The 23,783-nt window shown below is 35.5% G+C and overlaps 1 long non-coding RNA gene across 1 annotated transcript in view; it reads right to left on the bottom strand.

Moving 5' to 3' along the window:
- Window positions 1-611: 611 nt before the first annotated feature.
- The window catches only part of LOC132681998 (uncharacterized), a 37,732-nt gene continuing 14,560 nt past the window's right edge, over window positions 612-23,783 (bottom strand). Inside the window, exon 3 of the long non-coding RNA XR_009611382.1 lies at window positions 612-912. This is a non-coding gene — a long non-coding RNA (uncharacterized LOC132681998). The remainder of the gene's footprint in view (window positions 913-23,783) is intronic.

Raw genomic sequence — 23,783 nt, 5'->3', positions numbered from 1 at the left:
GTCTCCCTCTCTCGCTGCCCCTCCCCGCTCATGCTCTCTCTGTCTCAAAAATAAATAAACATTAAAAAAAATTTTAAATAAATAAAATGCTTTGGTATTAAAACACTATTTCAAATACATTTGCATGATAGCTAAGTAAAAATGGTGGTTCTTCCCAGCCTTCCTTATCCTCTACACTTCCAGAAATAGGAACTTACCACTGTTACCTATTTCTTTGGATGGTTACATCCATATTTCTAAATAATAGGCTTCTAGTACTATTTATTGAATTTTCAGTTTTAGCTACTTAACAACCTCCTCCCATTCCCACCCTTACATGTACTTCTAACAGTGTCTCCAATATAGTCATATTATGGTTTTTGTTAAACCAATATCTTGTGATTTTTGTTATGACTCAAGAACTCTTCTTCAGATCTATACAACTCAGTTACGATGCTTAAATGTTTTTCTTGTCTGACCTCTCTTTTTCTGTTTGTGTGTTTTAACATATGAATCATTATCTAATTTGTTTGTTCCTTTTTTTCTTCTGTAACCATCATGATTCTTTCTCTCCAAGACTCCAACAAACCTTTCACATTCTTTTCAATACAATGGACACATTGGAAAGTCTATCATTTTTGTTTTGTTTTATTTTGCTTGGGTTCAATTTGTCTTCTGGCTCAAATCTCCCCGGAGCCCTCTGTCCTCCTGTTCCAGCCTCAATGGTGGTGGATCCTATCTTCGTAGGATCTGTCTTCACCATCATCCTGAGGATTCAACTTGCCTCTTTTCTATGTTGGATCCTCTATATTCTTGCATTTATAACTTCCTCTTTCTTGGTTAATTCTGGCTGGGGGAAGCTTATCTTCAAATAACCAGGAGTCAGCAACCTGTGGGCCTTCAGGCCAAATCTGGTTCTCCATCCATTTTGTACTAGACAGAAGTGGAAATAATTTTTACATTTTTAAATGTATAGGGACAAGAGAATAATATTTCATAGCATACATGTGACAGTTTATGAAGTTCAAATTTCATTTTCCATAAATAAAGCTAATTGGAACACAGCCATACTTCCTCATTTATGTATTATCTATAGGTCGTTTCACACTACAAGGGCGGAATCCAGTGGCTGCAACACAGATCTGATGGTCCATACAAAATGTAAATTATTTGTTATGTGGACCTTTAGACAAAAGCAAGTTGTTGACCATTGCAACAACCTAAGGATGGGGCATGATATTAAGTTGTTTTGGAAGTTTTGCATTTGAAAATGTTTCTATGCTACCCTCAGACCTAATTTATAGTTGAGCTAAGTACATATTTTTAGCTTAAAATCACATTATTTCTTCAAATTTAATTTTTTAAATGTTTATTTATTTTTGAGAGAGAGAGAGAAAGAGACAGAATGAGAGTGGGGGAGGAGCTGAGAGAGAGACACAGAATCTGAAGCAGGCTTCAGGCTCTGAGCTGTCAGTGCCAAGCCCAACAAGTTTTTTGTTTGTTTGTTTTAATTTACTTTTGAGAGAGAGAGACAGAGAGACAGAGAGAACACGAACAGGGTAGGGGCAGAAAGAGAAGGGGACAGAGGATCCAAAGCAGGCTCTGTGCTGACAGCAGACAGCCCGATGTGGGATTCCAACTCACAAACTGTGAGATCATGACCTGATCCAGTCAGATACTAAACCGACTGAGCCACCCAGGTGCCGCTCCTCTCTATGAGTTCTTAAATTATCAAGAGCTCTGAATTTTCAGAATAATCTGTCTTGCTGTGGATATTCTTAATTTATTTTACTGAGACCTCAAGGGTTTTTTTAATCTAGTAATATATTTCCTTCACTTCTGGTGATCTTCTCTGAAATATTTCTTTGATGATTTTCTCCCTTACTTTTCCCCAGTTCTCCTTTCCTACAAATCTTTTCATTCAGAAATCAGGCCTTCTGGTCTGATCTTTTATAGTTTTTGCTTATTTTATTATTCAGCTCCTATTATCCCTTCCTCTATCTTTTTGTTATCTCTAGAATTTTGCTTCGACTTTATTTTCCAATTCTCCATTCCTTATACATGCACGTAGAGTGTATGTAAATATATATAATATATGCCACCTATATAGTATACATTAATATTCAATATCATTCATTTAATGAATACTTTTTTTTTAAATATCTTTCTGCTTTCCTTTATGGCTTCACTCTCTTATACTCTAAGGGTACTTGTAATTCAAGTTTCCCTCTACTTAGTTTTTGCCTTTTTTTTCTTTTGCCTGTTAGCCTCTGTGTAACAAAGTACCCAAAACATAGAGGCTGTATACAGACACACACACACAAATATGCATATATATACCCAAATATTTTATGTATTGTTTGTTTGTTACCCCACCGTTTTCACAGGTCAGGAACAGTTTAGGGGGTGCCTCTGGCTCTGTGTTCCTCAGGAGGCTACAATCAGGGTGTCTGTAGTGGCTACCACATCTCAAGAATCAATTGGAGGAGAAGTCCCCTCCAAGCTCTCTTAGGTACTCACATATTTTTAACTTTATAATATACCCTATTTCTGAATTATGTAATATTTCAATGATTATACTGAGCTTATTGTTTTATTATCAAACTAACAAATTTTTTTAAATGTAATTTACAACAGCTTATGAGTATCAGCACTTCATGGTCACCCCTTGTAAAGCCCTTTCCGAAATTTTGAGTTTTTAATGTTAATTTGTTCTGCAGGGAACCGAAATATGCATTCAGTTTATATATTTTTTTCAGGATGGTAACCACATGCTATAATGATCATCTTGTGTTTCTGAGAATATCAATATGTGTAGGCTTTAAATATTAATTAAAACTTACATGAACTTAAAATTCTCAAGTAACATTTATATGTATATATATTAGCATACAGTATTTCAGAAAAGATTATAAGCCAAAATGAAATTTAATTCTTCATAGATATATTACTTTGCTTTTTTTTTAGTTGAATGAAGGGCTTTCTTTATGCTTATAATTAAAAATTTGTACATGCTTGAACTAGGGTGAAAATCTATTGATTGATTTTACCTGATTCACAATAAAACCATTCAAATAGTGGATCTATGTTATTGTTTCTTTTCCAGAAAATTTTCTTTATTTAATTCTAATGGGTATTGATTCTTTTTCTTTGAGCTCCTGGAACTTTTAAACTGGATTGCAGGCTTTGTCTCCCATACTTACCAACTTCTCTCTCATATTTTAATCTCGATTTCCTCTTTCACATTATGAAATTCTTTCTCAGATTTGTCTTTTACAATGCTATCATGATTCAAGAGATGAATTTTATTTTTCACTGCCTCTATTGGAAGTTTATATTATTGATTTATGTTTTTAGATTCCTTCCAATGTAACTCTCAATGAACTCACATTCAGTATCAATCCTTTACTTTCTGGTAGGATCCTATTTCTGTTTATAGGGAAGAGGTCTTTTAAGGATTCTAAATAATTGTTTTAAAATTCAAATCTATTTATTGTACAACTTTCAGAGGCATATTCTCCCCTGGAATTTTTAGTATGGCATTGTCTTTTCTTTACTCTGAAGAACTTTCTATATGCCCCATGTTGATTTTTATTATTAATCATTCTTGGATGAGGATTGATAGCTCTAGTCATGATCTTTGCCAACCAAAAGGGTATGGAGGCTGCCCTTGTGGTATTTATTGCCCAAGGGTTGCTGGTTGAATCCTATTCCTTATCCATATCTAGAAAACTGATTAGTACATACATCTCTTGACAAAACTCTCAGCATTGAACAAAATTAAATAGTGTAAGTTTCCTTTGCTCTAATACCAGTGTGTTTCTGTGATGATTTGAAAAATGATAAAGAAAAAACTGCTGCAATTCCTAGAAAATAAATTTCTCTTATAAAACCCTTTACTTGCATCAGAGCATCCTTTCCTGTGAAATCTGTACATCCTAAGATTCACTACATCATGCCTAGTCATCCTGGACGATCTATTCTTTCTTTGTAATTTCTCAATGCCCGAGACATTGATCATATTGTGTGCATCCTTCTATGACTCCAGGGAAATGGAATGATATATATCTAATCTCTCCCTTTGTCTATGTCTCATACCTGCTTTCAAACATGTGCAGTGTTATTAGCCAAAATATTTTTCATGTCCTGGCAATGAGTTATCAGCCAGTCTCAGTTTCCAATGTTGTGAGTTTTATGCTTTCCATGTCTTGATAACTATTTAGCATGAAGAGATGAAGTCTGAGAACTACTAAGACAGTATCTTAAACTGAACATTTGGGTTTAAATCTAATATCCAAATATCTCTACCATATTGATAGAATATACATATTACTTTTATTTATATATTTATATACATATATACATACATATATATATATATATGTATGTATATATATATTTCTGATGCTGCTCATTTGGCATCAATACTGATTTTCCTCAAGAATAAGAAAGTCTATTTTTGGTGTGACTGCGTGTGTTTCATAGATCCTCATCTAGATTGTAATTTAAAAGGTGACATTGTTTCTTCTTAGCATAACAATTCCACCAATTTTTGTCTTACTAGGAATAGTAAAATAAATGCATCTAAATAGAAAAATGTTGTTTGGATTTTTTCACTTTAACATATTATCACTTTTATTTCTCAACCCCCTACCCCAAATTTTAACAGTTAATTAGCACACCATGTTACTTGTGAAGAGGAAAACATTCTTTAGAATGACAGGTGGCTGGGTCCCAAGTCATTAGAAACTTATACCATTTCTTTTGGAGAACAAAAACTAACAGATAAAATATGCAAATGATAATGCCGGTTTAGTATTCCATTTCTGGTATTTTTTCTCTCTTAAATCAAAGTGTACTTATAAAATGTAATCTTACAAAAAGATTGTCTAAATTTAGCAAACAGCACAATGTTAAGCTATAATTATTATTATGAGTATCATTTCAAATTCTGTGTATTCACCTTGGTCAAAAACTATAATACTGGCAACTTGAAAGTTATGTTTTTAAAATCATATAAATATGTTTTAAACTTTATCCACAATCATCAACATTTTAGCTTGCTAGTAATATGCTTTAAAATAAGATGTATGATAAAGAAATTAGAAAACAACTGATATCAATGTAAAAAATTAGTTATTTGGTAACATAAAGTTATTGACATAATGTGACGTTCTACTGTCTTAAAATACACCTATGCCTCAAGGTTCCTGCCAGTAACTTTCTACAGTTGAGGAAACATCCCTGATTTGCATTGACATTCAATAGCTTCCCCCAGGCAAATACCTGCAGACAATCAGCTGTTGATGCCTGTCTATAGGCAGAGGAAAGCTTTAGAACAGTAGCTCTGTAAAATCAATTATTCCCTTGACTGTTACAAGAAGGACATTAGAGAACCCTGAAGATTATCAGCTCCCATTTATACAGTTCTTTTCATTCCAAAGATTTTTGCAAATGTGTCGTTGATTTTTAATATAATTTAGAAGACAAATTAGTCAATATGTTACTAAACTCTAGGTTGAAATCTTACTTCCTGGTATACATGACTTTCTCAGTTCTAGTATACCAAACTCCATTTATTAGGCACTCAGCATGCACTGAGCACTGTGCTTGGTCCAATGGGTCTACACAACATAAATTTTTATGAATAGCTTTGAAGTTAGAAAGAATTGCAATAGAATCCTGTCTGCCTTTTGGCTGCATTCCCTTTACCAAATTACATAATCTCCTTAGGAGTTAGAGTCTTTAGCATAAAGTGGAGGTATATTGTCTAATTCCTTGAGTGGTTATGATGATTAAATTTTATAATCTATTTTAAGGTCTCAGCCCAGTGGCCAAGTAATCACTGTAGAAAAGGCACTGGATGAATGCAAGTCATTACTATTACTGAACTATCAAGAATCTCTTAGTATCAACTGTGAAGATACAGTTAAATAGATATTACTATTCTTACCTGACGGGTCCTTAAAATATTTCAAAGGAAAAATTCAGAGAAATGTATCTCAAAAGTTTCTTAGTAATGTTAAAATAGATTACAAATTTGGACTGACATTGATAAAGAATTTATAAATACATTCTTGTATGATTCCTTTATTAGATGGTATTTTCAATGCTATTGAAGCATTTATGGGAAAGTATGTTTAAGAGTAGAATTCATTGAATGAGACAGATAACTACACACAGTTAAATCTCTGAGATTAGGTCTTTCTTTTAAGGGAGAAAAAATATACATATTTTAAAAAAGGTATTTCTCATTCATGATATAAACCAGAAAAGGGGAGAATAATTATAATTATTAAGAGTCACAAAACGTTATTGCCAAAAGCTAGTTTGTGTCAGAAATAAATATTCTCTGGGGTGAAAATGATACCATTAGCTAAGTGAGATATTCATCATCTATAGTCTCCAGAAACAGACTTGGAAAATGTTTATTAAAAAATTAACTGAAGTACTAGATCAAGACTGGTAAAACCCATAAAAACTTACTATATGTTACTTCATTTAAATTTTGTTTGAATGTCATTTTCTTTATATATAAATATATTTTCATCAAAATTATACTATATTTAATAATAGTAATTCATCCTAAATGCAAAAAATAATTACTTTAACATGTATAAATTATTTTTACTTTTCTGATACCCTTTGTGAATAATGAAAATAATGAGCCTAATGTACTGTAACATTCAAAAATTTCTACCTGTCAAATAAATTCCATTAAGATAGACATGATTCAAAGTAGTTTAACCAGCCTTGAGAAGACATGATTAACAAAATCATCTTTATTAGATGCATTAGTAAAATTTAGTATCTTTAGAATATAACATAAGTAATGTTGATGAGATTTTAGGAAATAAATAATTACTATTTGTTTCATTTTCAGTTTAGAACTAAGTGAAAAATAAGACATATAGGAGATCCACAAACAGAGATGGAAATGTCAACTTTTTTTTTTTTTTTTTTTTTTTTTTTTGGGGTTTTGCCATTTTTTTTTTTTTTATTTTTTAATATATGAAATTTACTGTCAAATTGGTTTCCATACAACACCCAGTGCTCATCCCAAAAGGTGCCCTCCTCAATACCCATCACCCACCCTGCCCTCCCTCCCACCCTGCCCTCCCTCCCACCCCCCATCAACCCTCAGTTTGTTCTCAGTTTTTAACAGTCTCTAATGCTTTGGCTCTCTCCCACTCTAACCTCTTTTTTTTTTTTTTTTTTTCCTTCCCCTCCCCCATGGGTTTCTGTTATGTTTCTCAGGATCCACATAAGAGTGAAACCATATGGTATCTGTCTTTCTCTGTATGGCTTATTTCACTTAGCATCACACTCTCCAGTTCCATCCATGTTGCTACAAAAGGCCATATTTCATTTTTTCTCATTGCCACGTAGTATTCCATTGTGTATATAAACCACAATTTCTTTATCCATTCATCAGTTGATGGACATTTAGGCTCTTTCCATAATTTGGCTATTGTTGAGAGTGCCGCTATAAACATTGGGGTACAGGTGCCCCTATGCATCAGTACTCCTGTATCCCTTGGATAAATTCCTAGCAGTGCTATTGCTGGGTCATAGGGTAGGTCTATTTTTAATTTTCTGAGGAACCTCCACACTGCTTTCCAGAGCGGCTGCACCAATTTGCATTCCCACCAACAGTGCAAGAGGGTTCCCGTTTCTCCACATCCTCTCCAGCATCTATAGTCTCCTGATTTCTTCATTTTGGCCACTCTGACTGGCGTGAGGTGGTATCTGAGTGTGGTTTTGATTTGTATTTCCCTGATAAGGAGCGACGTTGAGCATCTTTTCATGTGCCTGTTGGCCATCCGGATGTCTTCTTTAGAGAAGTGTCTATTCATGTTTTCTGCCCATTTCTTCACTGGGTTATTTGTTTTTCGGGTGTGGAGTTTGATGAGCTCTTTATAGATTTTGGATACTAGCCCTTTGTCCGATGTGTCATTTGCAAATATCTTTTCCCATTCCGTTGGTTGCCTTTTAGTTTTGTTGGTTGTTTCCTTTGCTGTGCAGAAGCTTTTTATCTTCATAAGGTCCCAGTAATTCACTTTTGCTTTTAATTCCCTTGCCTTTGGGGATGTGCCGAGTAAGAGATTGCTACGGCTGAGGTCAGAGAGGTCTTTTCCTGCTTTCTCCTCTAAGGTTTTGATGGTTTCCTGTCTCACATTCAGGTCCTTTATCCATTTTGAGTTTATTTTTGTGAATGGTGTGAGAAAGTGGTCTAGTTTCAACCTTCTGCATGTTGCTGTCCAGTTCTCCCAGCACCATTTGTTAAAGAGACTGTCTTTTTTCCATTGGATGTTCTTTCCTGCTTTGTCAAAGATGAGTTGGCCATACGTTTGTGGGTCTAGTTCTGGGGTTTCTATTCTATTCCATTGGTCTATGTGTCTGTTTTTATGCCAATACCATGCTGTCTTGATGATGACAGCTTTGTAGTAGAGGCTAAAGTCTGGGATTGTGATGCCTCCTGCTTTGGTCTTCTTCTTCAAAATTACTTTGGCTATTCGGGGCCTTTTGTGGTTTCCATACAACACCCAGTGCTCATCCCAAAAGGTGCCCTCCTCAATACCCATCACTCTTCCAAAACTCAATCAGGAGGAAATAGAAAGCTTGAACAGACCCATAACCAGCGAAGAAATTGAATCGGTTATCAAAAATCTCCCAACAAATAAGAGTCCAGGACCAGATGGCTTCCCAGGGGAGTTCTACCAGACATTTAAAGCAGAGATAATACCTATCCTTCTCAAGCTATTCCAAGAAATAGAAAGGGAAGGAAAACTTCCAGACTCATTCTATGAAGCCAGTATTACTTTGATTCCTAAACCAGACAGAGACCCAGTAAAAAAAGAGAACTACAGGCCAATATCCCTGATGAATATGGATGCAAAAATTCTTAATAAGATACTAGCAAATCGAATTCAACAGCATATCAAAAGAATTATTCACCATGATCAAGTGGGATTCATTCCTGGGATGCAGGGCTGGTTCAACATTCGCAAATCGATCAACGTGATACATCACATTAACAAAAAAAAAGAGAAGAACCATATGATCCTGTCAATCGATGCAGAAAAGGCCTTTGACAAAATCCAGCACCCTTTCTTAATAAAAACCCTTGAGAAAGTCGGGATAGAAGGAACATACTTAAAGATCATAAAGGCCATTTATGAAAAGCCCACAGCTAACATCATCCTCAACGGGGAAAAACTGAGAGCTTTTTCCCTGAGATCAGGAACACGACAGGGATGCCCACTGTCACCGCTGCTGTTTAATATAGTGCTGGAAGTTCTAGCATCAGCAATCAGACAACAAAAGGAAATCAAAGGCATCAAAATTGGCAAAGATGAAGTCAAGCTTTCGCTTTTTGCAGATGACATGATATTATACATGGAAAACCCGATAGACTCCACCAAAAGTCTGCCAGAACTGATACATGAATTCAGCAAAGTTGCAGGATACAAAATCAATGTGCAGAAATCAGTTGCATTCTTATACACTAACAATGAAGCAACAGAAAGACAAATGAAGAAACTGATCCCATTCACAATTGCACCAAGAAGCATAAAATACCTAGGAATAAATCTAACCAAAGATGTAAAAGATCTGTATGCTGAAAACTATAGAAAGCTTATGCAGGTAATTGAAGAAGATATAAAGAAATGGAAAGACATTCCCTGCTCATGGATTGGAAGAATAAATATTGTCAAAATGTCAATACTACCCAAAGGAAATGTCAACTTTTAACTGATAAGTGCATTTGAAAGTGTGGCTTTAGACCTGTTGCTCAAATGGCTTGATGATGGCTTGATACAAAAACACATTCTACAGAAAACACTCTTACCCATTATTCTACCATATCTGCTATCTTTTAACAGGTTAACTGCACTAAATCAAGAAATCGAGACTGATATGAAACAAGCATAGAAAGCTAGATAGCCCCCAAAAAAGGCACATTTCTAAGAACTCATCTCAGTTGTTATCAAGAGAGTAGAAAAGAAAGAACCTGCTGGAACCTGGGGCCAAGGGTCACAGAGAACAGTGGGCAAGGGGCTATCTCCCTGAGAGCAGAATCAGGGCTTACTCAAAGCACCTACCTCATCCCTAGTGCAATATTTTCCCAGTGGGATTTAAAAGTTACTATGGATTTATGACGGTGGAATGTTTTCTGTTTTTCTTCCTGAATGAGAGTGTTCGTTGCAATCTTCCCATCCTTGTTTCACCACCGAATGCTTGGTGTATGTACAAAGGGAGATAAAGTGATGGAGCTACATACGACTTGACACAGAGAACACTGTGTATTATCAGAGATTCTGGACTTCTGAGCCTGATGCAGTGATGGGATAGAACCTTAGAATTGGTTCTAATCCCCCTCATGGAGAGGGGATGAGTGTTTTCTTTGATGGTTATAAGGTAGAAAAGGAATATCTGATGGTCAGAATTGTTACTAATTCTGGTCAATGGATCATGAGTGGAAGTAATAAGTGTCACTTTCAGGTTGAAGCAATGAAAAGACTTCACCATGTACCAGGTTCTGTGTTCCTTTCCTATAACAACTCTGGACCATTGTGGAGGCACAAGACAGACAAATTCTTTCATCGCAACTAGGAGCTGTCCTAGAGAGTCTCAAACTCTTTCAGAATTTCTTTGAATGAAAAACCTCTGTTTAGGTAAAATCCTGAAATTTGGTGATTTAATTTTATCTTATCTATATAAGATTTATCTTATATAGCTATAAATGTTATCTGATATATCCATAGATTACATATATAATAATTTAAATAAAATTAAGCTTATACATATAAAAAGATGGATCAATGGAAAGCACTGGTAAATTGGATGATTCACTGTTTCTTTGTTTTTGTTTTTGTTTTGTTTTGTTTTGTTTTGTTTTGTTTTCAGAATGAGAAATCAGAAGAGGTATTCTTGTAGAAGCCTTGATATCTGGGAACAAGATGTTAGGAGGAAGAAACTTCTACACACAAGCTTGGGATATATTATTATATATTAATTGGGACATTAGCTTTACAAATATATCTATTACTTACTTAGATAACATTTTAAATATTTAAGTAAGCAATGTTTAAATTTGTGTGTGTGTGTGTGTGTGTGTGTGTGAATGATCCATTAATTTTACGCTAAAATACATAGACATGTTTCTATAATTAGTGGCCATATAATTTATTCTCTAAACCTTGACATTTTTTAATGTTAAACAGGACATAATTAATAATTATGCCAGAATAATGGATGTAAACTGGGACTCTTCTGGGAAAACTAGGACATATGGTCATCCTACCTGGAAACAATTTCCAAGCCCTAGAAGGTCCTTCGACCTCCCTCTCCCCTTCCTCCTCCTGGAAAACTAAACAACAAAAGAACTTTCTTCCTTTCTTAAAATATATTGGCTAAAACTATAGACTGTCATTCCACTATTGGAGTTTAGACTTAAAATGCAAATACTCTTGGATAACATATGGATTAGTACACACATTCTCAGAGCGGGTTACAATGGGTTGTCATTGGTAAGATGGAGGGGCATGAGAGGACAGGAAGGTATCCACAGACGAAAACAAAAGGTAATGAGTAATGACTGGATGCACCAAAGATACACTTCACTTACTTTAGTCTTGCGAAGAGCCAGCCCTGTCTGAATATATAGTTCCTAAAACTGAATTATCATTAACCTTGAGAGAAATTTCATGGTGCATGTTTTATTGTTCTCATTTTATTCCTAATTTCAAACTGAGATCTACTGCCAAGCAACTTTTCTTTCTCCTTCAATAATTACCTGAAATCCAAACTTCTACATGAAGTTTTTCAGTGATTAAGTCATTTAAAGAAATTAAACAGTCTTGAGCAATAATCAGTCAGAGCAGTTATCCATTTTAGATGAGTCATCTGAATAATAAATGTTTAAAAAAATTCTCTTCAATGGCACTTTTAGCCTGCATTTTTTCTATAATTGCCTTAATCCCTCAGCACAATTACTAAATGTCCACACACTTCTTTTACGATTTTACTACCCAAATCACTTGCTCTTTCTCATCAGCTTTGCAAATTAATAGTATATTAAATGCACCAGGGTAGCTTACTTGAAAGGAATGCTAAAGTGAATTTTTCTAAGTGGCTAATAAACGCGACTTAAATGACATTTAGTAAGTTTTAAGATTTCTTATTCTACAGTAAACCTGTATTTCTTTCTAAATTGCATTCTTCTTATGACATTGAAATTCATTAATGCCAACAATTGTATTAATAATGATAACAATAACTACCCATTCATTTAGTCCCTAGTATGAGGCAGGTGCTGTGCTAGGGATTTTCTGTACATTAGCTCATATTTGGCTCTTAAAATAAGGCTGTAAGCTATTTTCATCCCTATTTTAAACTTCAGACCTTATACACAAATCAGGAATCTCCTACAATAATGTGCTTTTACGTATTTTCTTTCAAAATTCATAACATATACACAAAAACTCGATGGAGGCATAGAACATGTCTGTCTATCATAGTTGCTCTGCACTATCTTTACCTCATTCAAGGATTGTAAAGGTATCACGTATCAGGAAATTTTCTTAATCATAAATGTTAAAATTTCAGGAAATTACTTTCTATGAAAAAAACATATAAACTAAAATGTAGAGTAACAGAGCTAACTCAAAATAAACAAAATTATGTCTGTTTTAATTTGGTAATAACTGTTGTGTGACTTCAGTTATTTATATATCTCCATGCTTGTATTTCCTCATCTGCAAAAGCATGAGATTACTACTCAATTTTCATTTCACTCCATATGGAAAAAAATGTAAACTAGAAGAAGAAGCACAAACGTACAAATGAAGAGAATAATTCTATGACAGATACTAAAATGGACTATCAGCAGACATTTCACACTCAAATTTCTCGCTAATAGAACCCCAGGTTTGTTCTGTAACATTCTGACTGGTTGCAAGGAATAAGCCTTGACTGGATATGAGCCAATCTTAGCCGATAGGGTTTTTTTTGACAGCTCTTTACTTTCTCAATCTCCCTTGCCAGTTGGAATGGCTCTGGGACCCATCCCCGGTCCATTATATGTTGTCATGTGGAAAATAGCCTTCATGCAATGGTAGCCTCTACATACACTCCAGGTACGTTACTCTGAAAGCCTTGGAGCCAAAAGATTTACAAACCAAGTCAAAATGCTTAAATCTCAGGGATTATCAAACACAAGCAAAACAGGAGGACCATATTACCTGAATCCTATATATGAAAAGTTTGTATGTCTTGTCTCTTTCTCTACCACATCAATCTTCTCTGCCTATGGTATAGCTACAGGGACCAGAGTGGATATTCTAGCAGCTTCACCAAAAGACAGAAGGTGTCCTGGGCCTGGGATACTTGCTCCATTGGAGACTTAGGGAAAAAGTACACTTGGACACTGGGCCAAGGTGATAGCTTGACAAACTTCTTGAAGAATAGCATAAGATGTATTTGTGTTTCTTTTAGCAAAGAACTCATGGGGCCAGAATGAGTTTTACCAGTAGATGGCCAAATAAGACCTCATGAATATTTAGTGTCTGAATATTTTGAGACACTTGTATATCGAGTCACATACATATTTAGTATATCATACATATTTAGTATGCAGGTGCCTCATGAAGATTAGGTATCTCTTGGTCCTTCCATCCTTTTCTATCTATGTTTAACACACACCTGCTGTACTTATTAACTATTTATCTTGTAAGTAACATATCTTATGAATTCTGCCTATGTCTAACAAACTCTGCTTACTGGTTACTTATCTATAATGAAAATGACTCAAAGAGTTTTACCTATGTTTATAAACTACAGACTTACTCATCTGAGAGAATTGAATATTTTCCAAAGGAAATGCGTATTTCAGATGTAGGGAAAATTGCTTAAGGGCATATGGGGAATGCGGTTCTTTTAACGGATAATATCGGACCTCACTTTTTCTGTCTCCCCACTTCCTTTCTGCTTGGGATGCTGGTATAAAGGCATGACTCTAGGAACTGTGAGGGCCTGGCTGCTTCTATGTTGTTGAAAGCCAACATGCTGGAGAACAAGTTGTCACAGGGTGGAAAAAATTGTTTCTGTGTCCTTAACGTGTTTGAGCATTGAATGAAACCTGGGAGTGCTTCTTGTAGAGTTTTTGTGGCATAGCACCATGTGCCCTCAGGATCTAAGACACCATTAGATTTTCTTTGCACTCAAACACACCAAACTGATTCAAAGGCCTATCATCACCCTTCACACCAAAGTTCATCAGGGAAACCACAGCTATAAGTAACAGTGTTTTGAGCTTAAAAAAAAAAAAAAAAAAAAAAAAAAAAAGCAAGCAAGCAAGGCGTGAGGAAAAATGCAAAGGTGTTTATCAGGACATTTCTCATAAATTCATTGCCACACATAAAGTTTTTAAAAATTTTTTTTTTTCAACGTTTATTTATTTTTGGGACAGAGAGAGACAGAGCATGAACGGGGGAGGGACAGAGAGAGAGGGAGACACAGAATCGGAAGCAGGCTCCAGGTTCTGAGCCATCAGCCCAGAGCCCGATGCAGGGCTCGAACCCACGGACCGCGAGATCGTGACCTGGCTGAAGTCGGACGCTTAACCGACTGCGCCACCCAGGCGCCCCCACACATAAAGTTTTTAGAGGCATCCAGTTCATCCTTTCTAAAGCAAATATAGAAGAAAAGAAAAATTATTTTATTCTTTGGTTTTACTTATATGCATGCGTGTGTGTGTGTGTGTGTGTCCTCATGGCATGTTAAAACTATTCCTGTTACTTTTTTGTCCATCACACACACACACTATCTCTCTCTCTCTCTCTCCATATATATATATTTATATTAAAATAAATAAATATAATATATTAAAATAAATATATAGTTATATATATATTAAAATAAATATATAATAATATAAATATTTTTATATAATCTGCAATAAAGATGTAACCTCTGTATCCAGTTCCTTGGAGATATATATATATATATATATACACAGATCTACATATCAATCTATATATATATATATATATACACACACTAACACTGTTTCAACTATTTTATTTCACGTATATATCTATATCTATATTCATATCTATCTCAATTAATATATATTTCATGTATTATGTACATATATATCTAAAGAACAGTAAACATATATATGCATGTATGTGTGTGTTTATCCATTTACCATTGGAGATATACAGATACTGATATAGATAAACACATACACACACACACACACACACACACACACACAGACATTCATCTGTGGGTATGTGTTTGTGTGTGTATCTCTTCATGGCAAGCTAATACTATACCGGTTATTTATTTCATACATGTATGTGTGTGTGTTGTGTTAATAAAATAAATAATCAAACTAGCATTAGCTCACACAAAGAAAATATGCCTTCTTTTCTTTTATCTTAGAACACAACACAGTACTTGATATAGTGGGTATTCAATTAAGGGCATATTTGAGTGATATCATTGGATCTTTAAGGAAATATTAAGGTCAATTTAAGTATAATTATTAAGAAAAGGTAACAACGAATTTGAATAAAAAATAAACCTATATGAAAATTCAGAAAATAAACTATGAAGAAAATAATGCCAATTACCTGTAAAAGGTAGTAAATGTTTAGCTTTTGTTACATACAGTACTGTGTAACACCAAAGATGATATTGGAATAATGACAGCTGGTTCCACAAATAAGTAGCTGTAACAGAAGGATATCATCACTGTTGAAAACTCATAGTGGTCTTCCAAATGTTCAAATGTTCTCTTTTTTTTTTTTTGAAATTTGTTCCAAAAATTCTTAAAGAAAATAGTACAGTAGGATACAGCCACTTTTTAAAATATAAAACAGATGGTGATATTAGACATACATGGAAAAGATTTTAAACTTTGTGTTAGAGATTAATGCACTGATAAATTGAAGAGTAAATTAAATAAAAGACAGTAAATTATAGGAGTAAATGTGCACCAAGGAATGTAGAAGACATTATAAGTTGAGTAATAGATTAAGAATATAGAAGTTTGTGAACCAATCATGGCACCAATTACACATGAAACCTTGTTGTCCTGCCTTGTTTTGGTTTCTTAGGAACTCCTTTTTCTCTTCTTTATTTAACAGATGTGACCCTTCAAGTAATATTTACTAGTATAAGGTGGGCACCTGTCTCTCACTAGACCAAAAGTAATCCATCTCATGATGGGAGAGACAGTACAGAGAAATAATTTAAAAGGCTCTGAAGCCAAATTTTCCAATTTCACATCTGCTCCTGATACATACTAGCTGTCTGATTTAGGGCAAATAACTAAACTCTCTGTTGCTTGGTTTCTTCAACTAGAAAGTTTAAGTGAGCTAGTCAACAATAGGTATATAAGAGTATCCCTTTAAAAAAGGATTCCAGTGGCACCCAGGTGGCTCAGTCCATTAAATGACCAACTTTGGCTCAGGGAATGATCTCGTGGTTCATGGATTCCAGCCCCCATCAGGCTCTGTGCTGACAGCTCAGAGCCTGAAGCCTGCCTTAAATTCTTCTCCTTCTCTCTCTGCCCCTCCCTCCCCCCTCAAAAATACACATTAAAATTTTCTTAAGGATTCCATAAATATAAACAAAAATACATAAAATAAAATTCCCAACTTAAACTCTTGAAGCCAGACTGCTATTTTAAATGATAGAAAGATAAAAACATAATTACTTATTATGAGAAAACATAATTTTCCTATTCTTCCTGCCAAATACAACTAATCCCCTAGATATTATATATATAAAACAAAGGAAGACTGAAAACTAGAGAGAAGAAAGTAGACCAGTTAGAGATCTTGGTATGAGAAACATCCTGGGGCTCCTGGATGGCTCAGTTGGTTAAGTGTCCAAACCTTAATTTCAGCTCAGGTCATGATCTCATGGTTTGTGAGATGGAGCCCCACATCAGGCTCAGTGCTGTCAGCACAGGGCCTGCTTGGGACTGTCTCTCTCCCTCTCTCTCTGCCCTTCTCTGTGTTCTTTCTCTCTCTCTCTCTCTCTCTCAAAAATAAATAAACATTTGAAAAAAGAAGAAAGGGCACATGAATGGCTCAGTTGTTTGAGAGTCCAACTTTGGCTCAGGTCATAATCTCGCAGTTCATGAGTTGGAGCCCCACATTCGGTTCTCTGCTGTCAACACAGAGCCTGCTTTGGGTCCTCTGCCCTCCTCTCTCTCTGTCCCTCCCCAACTTGTGCTTTCCAAAAAATAAATAAACATTTTTTAAAAGTGATAAAAAAAAAAGAAACATCACAAAGGTGAGTTTCCAGGATTTTTGTTTCGTTTTGTTTTATTTATTTATTTTTTGCCTCATATACCCTAGACTGGAAACTGGAAAAGCTGGTAGCCCAGAAATGCCAATGGAAGAAGAACAACTATTTTTTGTAACCAAGGGGAAGGAAAGGAGCAGCCTCAAAAGACAGAAAACTGGGGCTTCTAGGTAGCTCAGCCAGTTACGCATCTGCTCTTGATTTTGCCTCAAGTCATGATCTCACAGTTCATAAGTTCAAACTCCACATCAGGCTCCACACTGACAGCATAGAGCCTGCTTGGGATTCTCTCTCTCTCCTTCTTTTGCTGCCCTTCCCCCCTCTCAAAATAAATACATAAAGTTAAAAACAAAAAAAGAAGACAGTAAACTTTCAGCAACTACCCTGCTTTAGCCAATGCCACAGGAAAAAAACAAAAACAAAAACAAAACAAACAACAAAAAAAACAAAACAAAAAAACTGTGGCCTCACCCTCATCCACACCAGAAAATTCTGAATGGTTGCCTAGAATTCCATCCTGCAGAGGCTATAGGGGAGGTACCCCAATACATCTGCCATGATGGTGTCAAAGAAGGCTAAGTAGAGAGTTGGGAAAACTTCCTCCCCTCCAAATGCTAACAAGCCCCCTTCCCACCATTCAAGGTATGAATGGAGACCACCCGAGAAGGTCGGGCTTCCAATGCCACCCATTAGTGTTGAGGCAACCCTTCTCCTGCCTGCAGGTATGGTGTCAGAGGAGACCGACTAGAGAGTTAGGACTCTCACCATCTTAGCAGTAACCAGTCCATGTCCCTTCCATGTTGTCAGTGGTGGTCACATGGAGAGCAGGAACAGGGAGGGCCTTCTTAGCCCCTCAGAGCCTGAGGCCTCAGAGGCACCTGGGTACTTCAGGTATTTCATACTGTTAAAGCAAATAATTTTTTAAAGTGCTGAAGTATTAGCTAAGGGAACTATCAAGTGTAATAGGGGTATTTTTTCTATTCTTCAGGGGTTTTCATCACTTTCTTCAATTCAGTGAACTTCCTATTCATCTTTTCAGTAAATCCCTCTTATATTATGGATGCTACAATGCTCTACATTTTCTACACACACTAACAGTTGTTTTTTTTTCCCCATGTGATCCAAGCTCCACCAGTCATTCACACAAGATGTAAGAGACAAAAATGAGCAAATTTTGAACCTTCCTTAAGGAAATCAAGGCCAAAGGAAGAGGCATTTAGCCATTGTATATATGTTCGTAAAAGAATATATATAGTTTTACACTCAAGTTCAAGATATTGTAAAACATCAATGAAATAGGATCCACTGTCAACTTCCTAAGGACATTGATGTAAAGAGGAGGGCAGATGTCAGTATAGATGGGAAGATACCTTCCAGAGGGATGCCAAATTCTTTTCTTGCCCAAGAAGAACAATCCTGGGCTGTGGATGGACATTTGTGCTAAGTATATTATCTTATGTTATCATTCAAGTTCTAAGACACGCCTAGAAATTCTGTGTACTGCCTATTATTTTCTTCAAAATTGTATCTATCAAAATTGAATTCTGTTGCCTACAACTAACAGTGACCAATAAGTAATTGGTAAAAGAAATGGTTGCAAGAAAAATAAGCTAAAATACATGTGACTCTAGTGTTTTTCTGACCTAAAGTTTGAAGGCAATGAAAATCTGGTTTACATAATCTGAAGAAACACTGATAATCTCTGGCACACAATAATGAAACATTATTTAAGTGATTAAATATGGGTAGTTGGAATGAAAAGCCAATTGAAAGCAAAACTTTGAGTGACTGTTACAATAGACACTTTTGAAAGACTGTGATGTGAGCTGACTGCTTCTAAGCTTGATGGAGAACTTAAAGAAAATGACTCACTTAATTAAATTGTTGAACAAAATCATGGTCAGAGAGCCACTGGGTTTCTTCTTGTAGAAGCAGAGCTCAATGGCTGAATATCAGATGTTGAATCTGCACTTCAGTGGTACTGAAATATACTATGAGATATACTCACAGCATTTCCAGAGGGTTTTTTTTTAATTTTTTAAATGTTTTTATTTATTTTTGAGGCAGAGAGCATGAGCAGAGAAGGGGCAGAGAGAGAGGGAGACAGAATCTAAAGCAGGATCGAAGTTCTGAGCTGTCAGCACAGAGCCTGATGTGGGTCTCGAACTCATGGAGTGTGAGGTCATGACCTGAGCTGAAGATGGACACTTAACTGACTGAGCCACCCAGGCACCCCAGCATCTCCAGAGTTTTTATAGGAAAATGGAAACATTGCTTAGGAGTGAGTGGGAAATTAAGAAATACACTGGAGACATTCATTTGCCTTTGGATACACTAAATGAACAAATTTACTGAGCTTCCCTTCTCTGTAGAAATGGTCCTTCTTCAATTATTGGATGATTCTCTAGCTGAAAAGTCTGTAATGACCATACCTGTTATTTGACAAAAGAAAATAAGTTTTCCTCATGTCCCACTTATACTGCTGTGCATAGTCACCAAGCTCATAACCATACCTGGCTGCACATCGGAATTACCTGCAGCAATTTAAAATATCCTGCTGTCTTGACCAGTTAAACCAGATTCTCTGAGGCAAAGCTCAGGTATCTGTCTCTTTTAAATGTTCCCCAGGAGAATCTTACTTATCCCTTCCCCCCAAATTTTATATTTAGAATATATATAAATATGTTTTATATATTATATATCTGCATATACATTATATACAAATATATACATATGTATGTATCTATATATTATATGTGGGTATAATATGTATACACACTCTTCTTATTTATTAATATTGTTAAAAACATGAAGAAATGCATGGGTATATATTCTAAGGATGCCGATGTTAAATTAGGAAATAAAGAATATAAATTTAGACCTGGATGAATTTCTTGATATGAGTACACTTAGAGGTTCTGGATTTCACATATTAAATAAATTATATAAGAATAGTTTTAACCATTTGATTAAGTGGCTATTTTGTGTAAACACGGATGAAAATAAGAAAAGCTGCCATTGATAGTCTCAATTTCAATGTTTTTGGTAGTATTATGAATTCACAATGATCAAAAAAACAGTACCTAATCACCAGAGCAAAATTAGTGGCAGAACTGGAGTGTTATTTGGGATGGTTGGTTAAGTAAAGATCTTCGGTGGTAGCTAACTCATTAAGATTTGATTTTCTTGGGAAAAAACTGTTAAGACTAGAAAGAATGACAGCCTTACTTGACCCCCAAAATACAAAGACAAGGACCTCCATGCAATTACAATATTTGAGTTCAAATACACAGAGTATATTAAATGAAATGAATGTTAAGGTGTCTTGAGGTAGGTCTCAGTAATAACCTCTCAAGAATATCTTAAAAATCTCACTTCTAGTAGTCTCCAAAAGAATCTTTAGCTATATGTTAAGAGTAACTGTGCATTGGGAAAAGAAAATATCCAGAACTCTGCAAGATTATTGGATACTTGCTCTGAGTTTATCCTAATCAATCAGGATCACAAATGCCTATGTTGATCTTTTGGTCAAAGTGGGGACTTCTGGATGTCAGGTTATTAACTCAGTCTCACGGGGTCTATAAAACAATCTTGTGGTTTTGTTCTCCCCAAATTCCAAGTGAATAGTAAATTATACACACACACACACACACACACACACACACACACACACAAACACTGAAAGAGCCCTCACTTTTACCTTCCTGATCTGTGAGTGAACATTAGCATGGTGAAAAGAGTAGATTTGACTTTTCACACTGAACAGTAAACTAAAAGCAATGTAGTAACCTTGGTAAGACAATTAAAGTTCATGTCGCCCTTGAAGATTTGAAATAAATAGTAGTGCTGATACGTATCACATTTTATATAAAACTTTGGCTTGACTTATACCAAAGACAAATGAATTTAGAAAATGACAGCAAATTATTGTAAGCTTAATCAGGTGGTGATTTCTGCTGAAGCTACCATTAGAGATGTGATTTATTTTTTTCTTTTCTGGAGTAAAAGCGCAGAGTGTCTAGAACCAAAAATTTTCTTCATCTAACAGATTATGTTTACCTTATTACAAAAGAAGAAACATCAAATGGAGTGTTCTTCCACCTGGAGGAATCAGCAATATATCTGTATCATATATTCTGGGCCATGTGGCATCTCTGATGCTGTGATATAATTCCTTCTGCCAAGACACTGACCATCTACCATTTCTTGGTACATCACTACAGTCCAATATAGCTGGTATCCTGAGTATAAGATCACATAAGCATGAAGCTGGTGGTAGCTCTCATGCCTCGCACAAAAGATAAACCTTGAAACCTTAGGAGTCTGACATCTTAGTAAAAGTTCTGAGTCACATGGAGTGTGGCATGTTGGAATGAATACTTTATAAAGATCGAAATGAGACAAGTCATTGCATCATGTAACCCACTTTCTATGAAGATCCCAGAAGTGTAGGTAGAAAAGCTACTGTAAAACTTCTGCCTATCTAAAAGTCAGAATGCCTTTGGAATTCATGGGTCACAGTTTGATTTAAAACTCAGACGTAAAATGGATGGAGTCCTCATCTCATCTAAAAGCAGGAGTAAATATCCTTCCCTACCTCCACTCACTATCATCTTTTAAGGATTATCTTCTGTCAATACAGTTTGGCAAAAAAAGGATTGTTTTCTTTTCTGGCTCTTTACAGGTCCCAAATTTTAGTTGTCTTTTGTTTGTTTGTTTTCCTGCTAACTTGTCCCTTGTTACTACTCTGTATACCAGCTTAGACTTCCGCTTTCTTTCCTGATGATAATGGCATAGAATTCCCAGGCTACCAACTTCTTTTGCTATTCCCCGAAGTACCACAAAAATAAGAATTTGGGGAAAAACATATTTGACTGAAGACTTGGGATAATGGCAAATGTATTAAAACTGTAAGTTATGATGTTAAGTCTCATTGTTGTGACAGCTTCCAAATCTCAGTGATTTTACACAATAAGCCTCAGTTCTCTTCACAATTGTATGAGTTGGGTGACTCTTCTGAGTGGCTCTCCAAGAAGTAACTCTGAAAGTCAAGTTCTGTTTACATCATTGTTCTATTGCCCCCTGGAGCACCATCCACAATTCAGGGAACCTTTGCATTCAACTGTCCAAGAAAGCAAATTAAGTATGGAGGATGCCATAAGGCACTTTATAGCCAGGACAAGAAGGGGTGTATTTGACTTGCAACTACATTATACAACCAGTGACATCCTCATCTTCCATCCAAAGAAGGCTGGAAAATGTAGTTACCATGTGTTCCCAGGAAGAAAACCAAGATTGATAAGCATCCAACTAGAATATGCCCTGGAAAGTAACTATAGTAAATACATGAAATGGGAGAATTTAATATTAGATAACATTATTCCATAAAATAAGGCTCTCAATTCAATATAGAATTTCTTGAACCCTGGTTCCCCCTCATATTTTTAGGACCTTTCTCTTTTTTACCTTCTTACACCTCCTTACAACACCACCAGCTACTTCCAAAACTCATGTAACCATATTTTGCAAATTATTTTAACTCTTATTTTTGCTTACACATTTCCCATCTACCCTTTGTTCTCACAACCATGCCTTTGTTAAATAAATAGAACCATTAATATTTTTCTGAGGCAAAAAGAGACATTCTCCCACAGAAGTATTTTTTCCCTAAGCCAACCAGCTCAAAATGTAGATAGCTTTTAAAAGAAGCAATTTTTCTTGCTGTCATAGAATTTTTCAAAATCCCTATACCTTCTCTTCATATAGGAAAAGCTGTCATCAACATTAAAAAGTGGCCTGCCAAATGAGAGATATTGCTAGAAAGACAAACTCATAACAGTTGTATCTGCTACTCAGGGATGCTGTGCAAATTATATGAGAAAATATATGTAAGTGCCATGTCACAAACTATGTGCTCAGTCAATTTTTTTTTTCTCTTCTTTCTTCTCATCCTGTTCTTCCCACTTAGACCCTTTCCGCTTGGCTCTGACCTCCACAACATTCACTTCTATGGTTGACTTCTTCAATCTAATATTTATTACCTTCTCTGGAATGTAAGTGGTCTGGACTTCTAAGAACACTGCAAATAAACAGATAAACCTTAGAGATATCCTTTTCTCAAGTCTGCTTCTATTTTAGAGAAAGGTGACCACTTTTTAAAAATTCTATTCCATATGACAGCTCCTTAAATATACTTGCTTCTCTGACTTATTTTGTTGTTGTTGTTGCTGTTCCTTGATGGGTAACAGACACCAGAAACATACCCCAGTGTGACTTTTGTGCAATAAAATCATTTCCTAAGATTAATACGGCATACAATGTTGAACAGTCTGCTTTTCATCACATCTCCATACTGGTTAAGAAACAAAGAGTTGAATCTATAATTTTACATTTTACTACTATTACTTATATTTTTAAAACAACTACTTAAAGGGCACCTGGGTGGCTCAGTTGGTTAAAGCATTCAACTCTTGATT

This window comes from Panthera onca, chromosome A1 (assembly GCF_046562875.1).
Source record: "Panthera onca isolate mPanOnc1 chromosome A1, mPanOnc1 haplotype 2, whole genome shotgun sequence".
Lineage (NCBI taxonomy): Eukaryota > Metazoa > Chordata > Mammalia > Carnivora > Felidae > Panthera > Panthera onca.
This window is presented reverse-complemented; position numbering and strand designations above follow the sequence as displayed.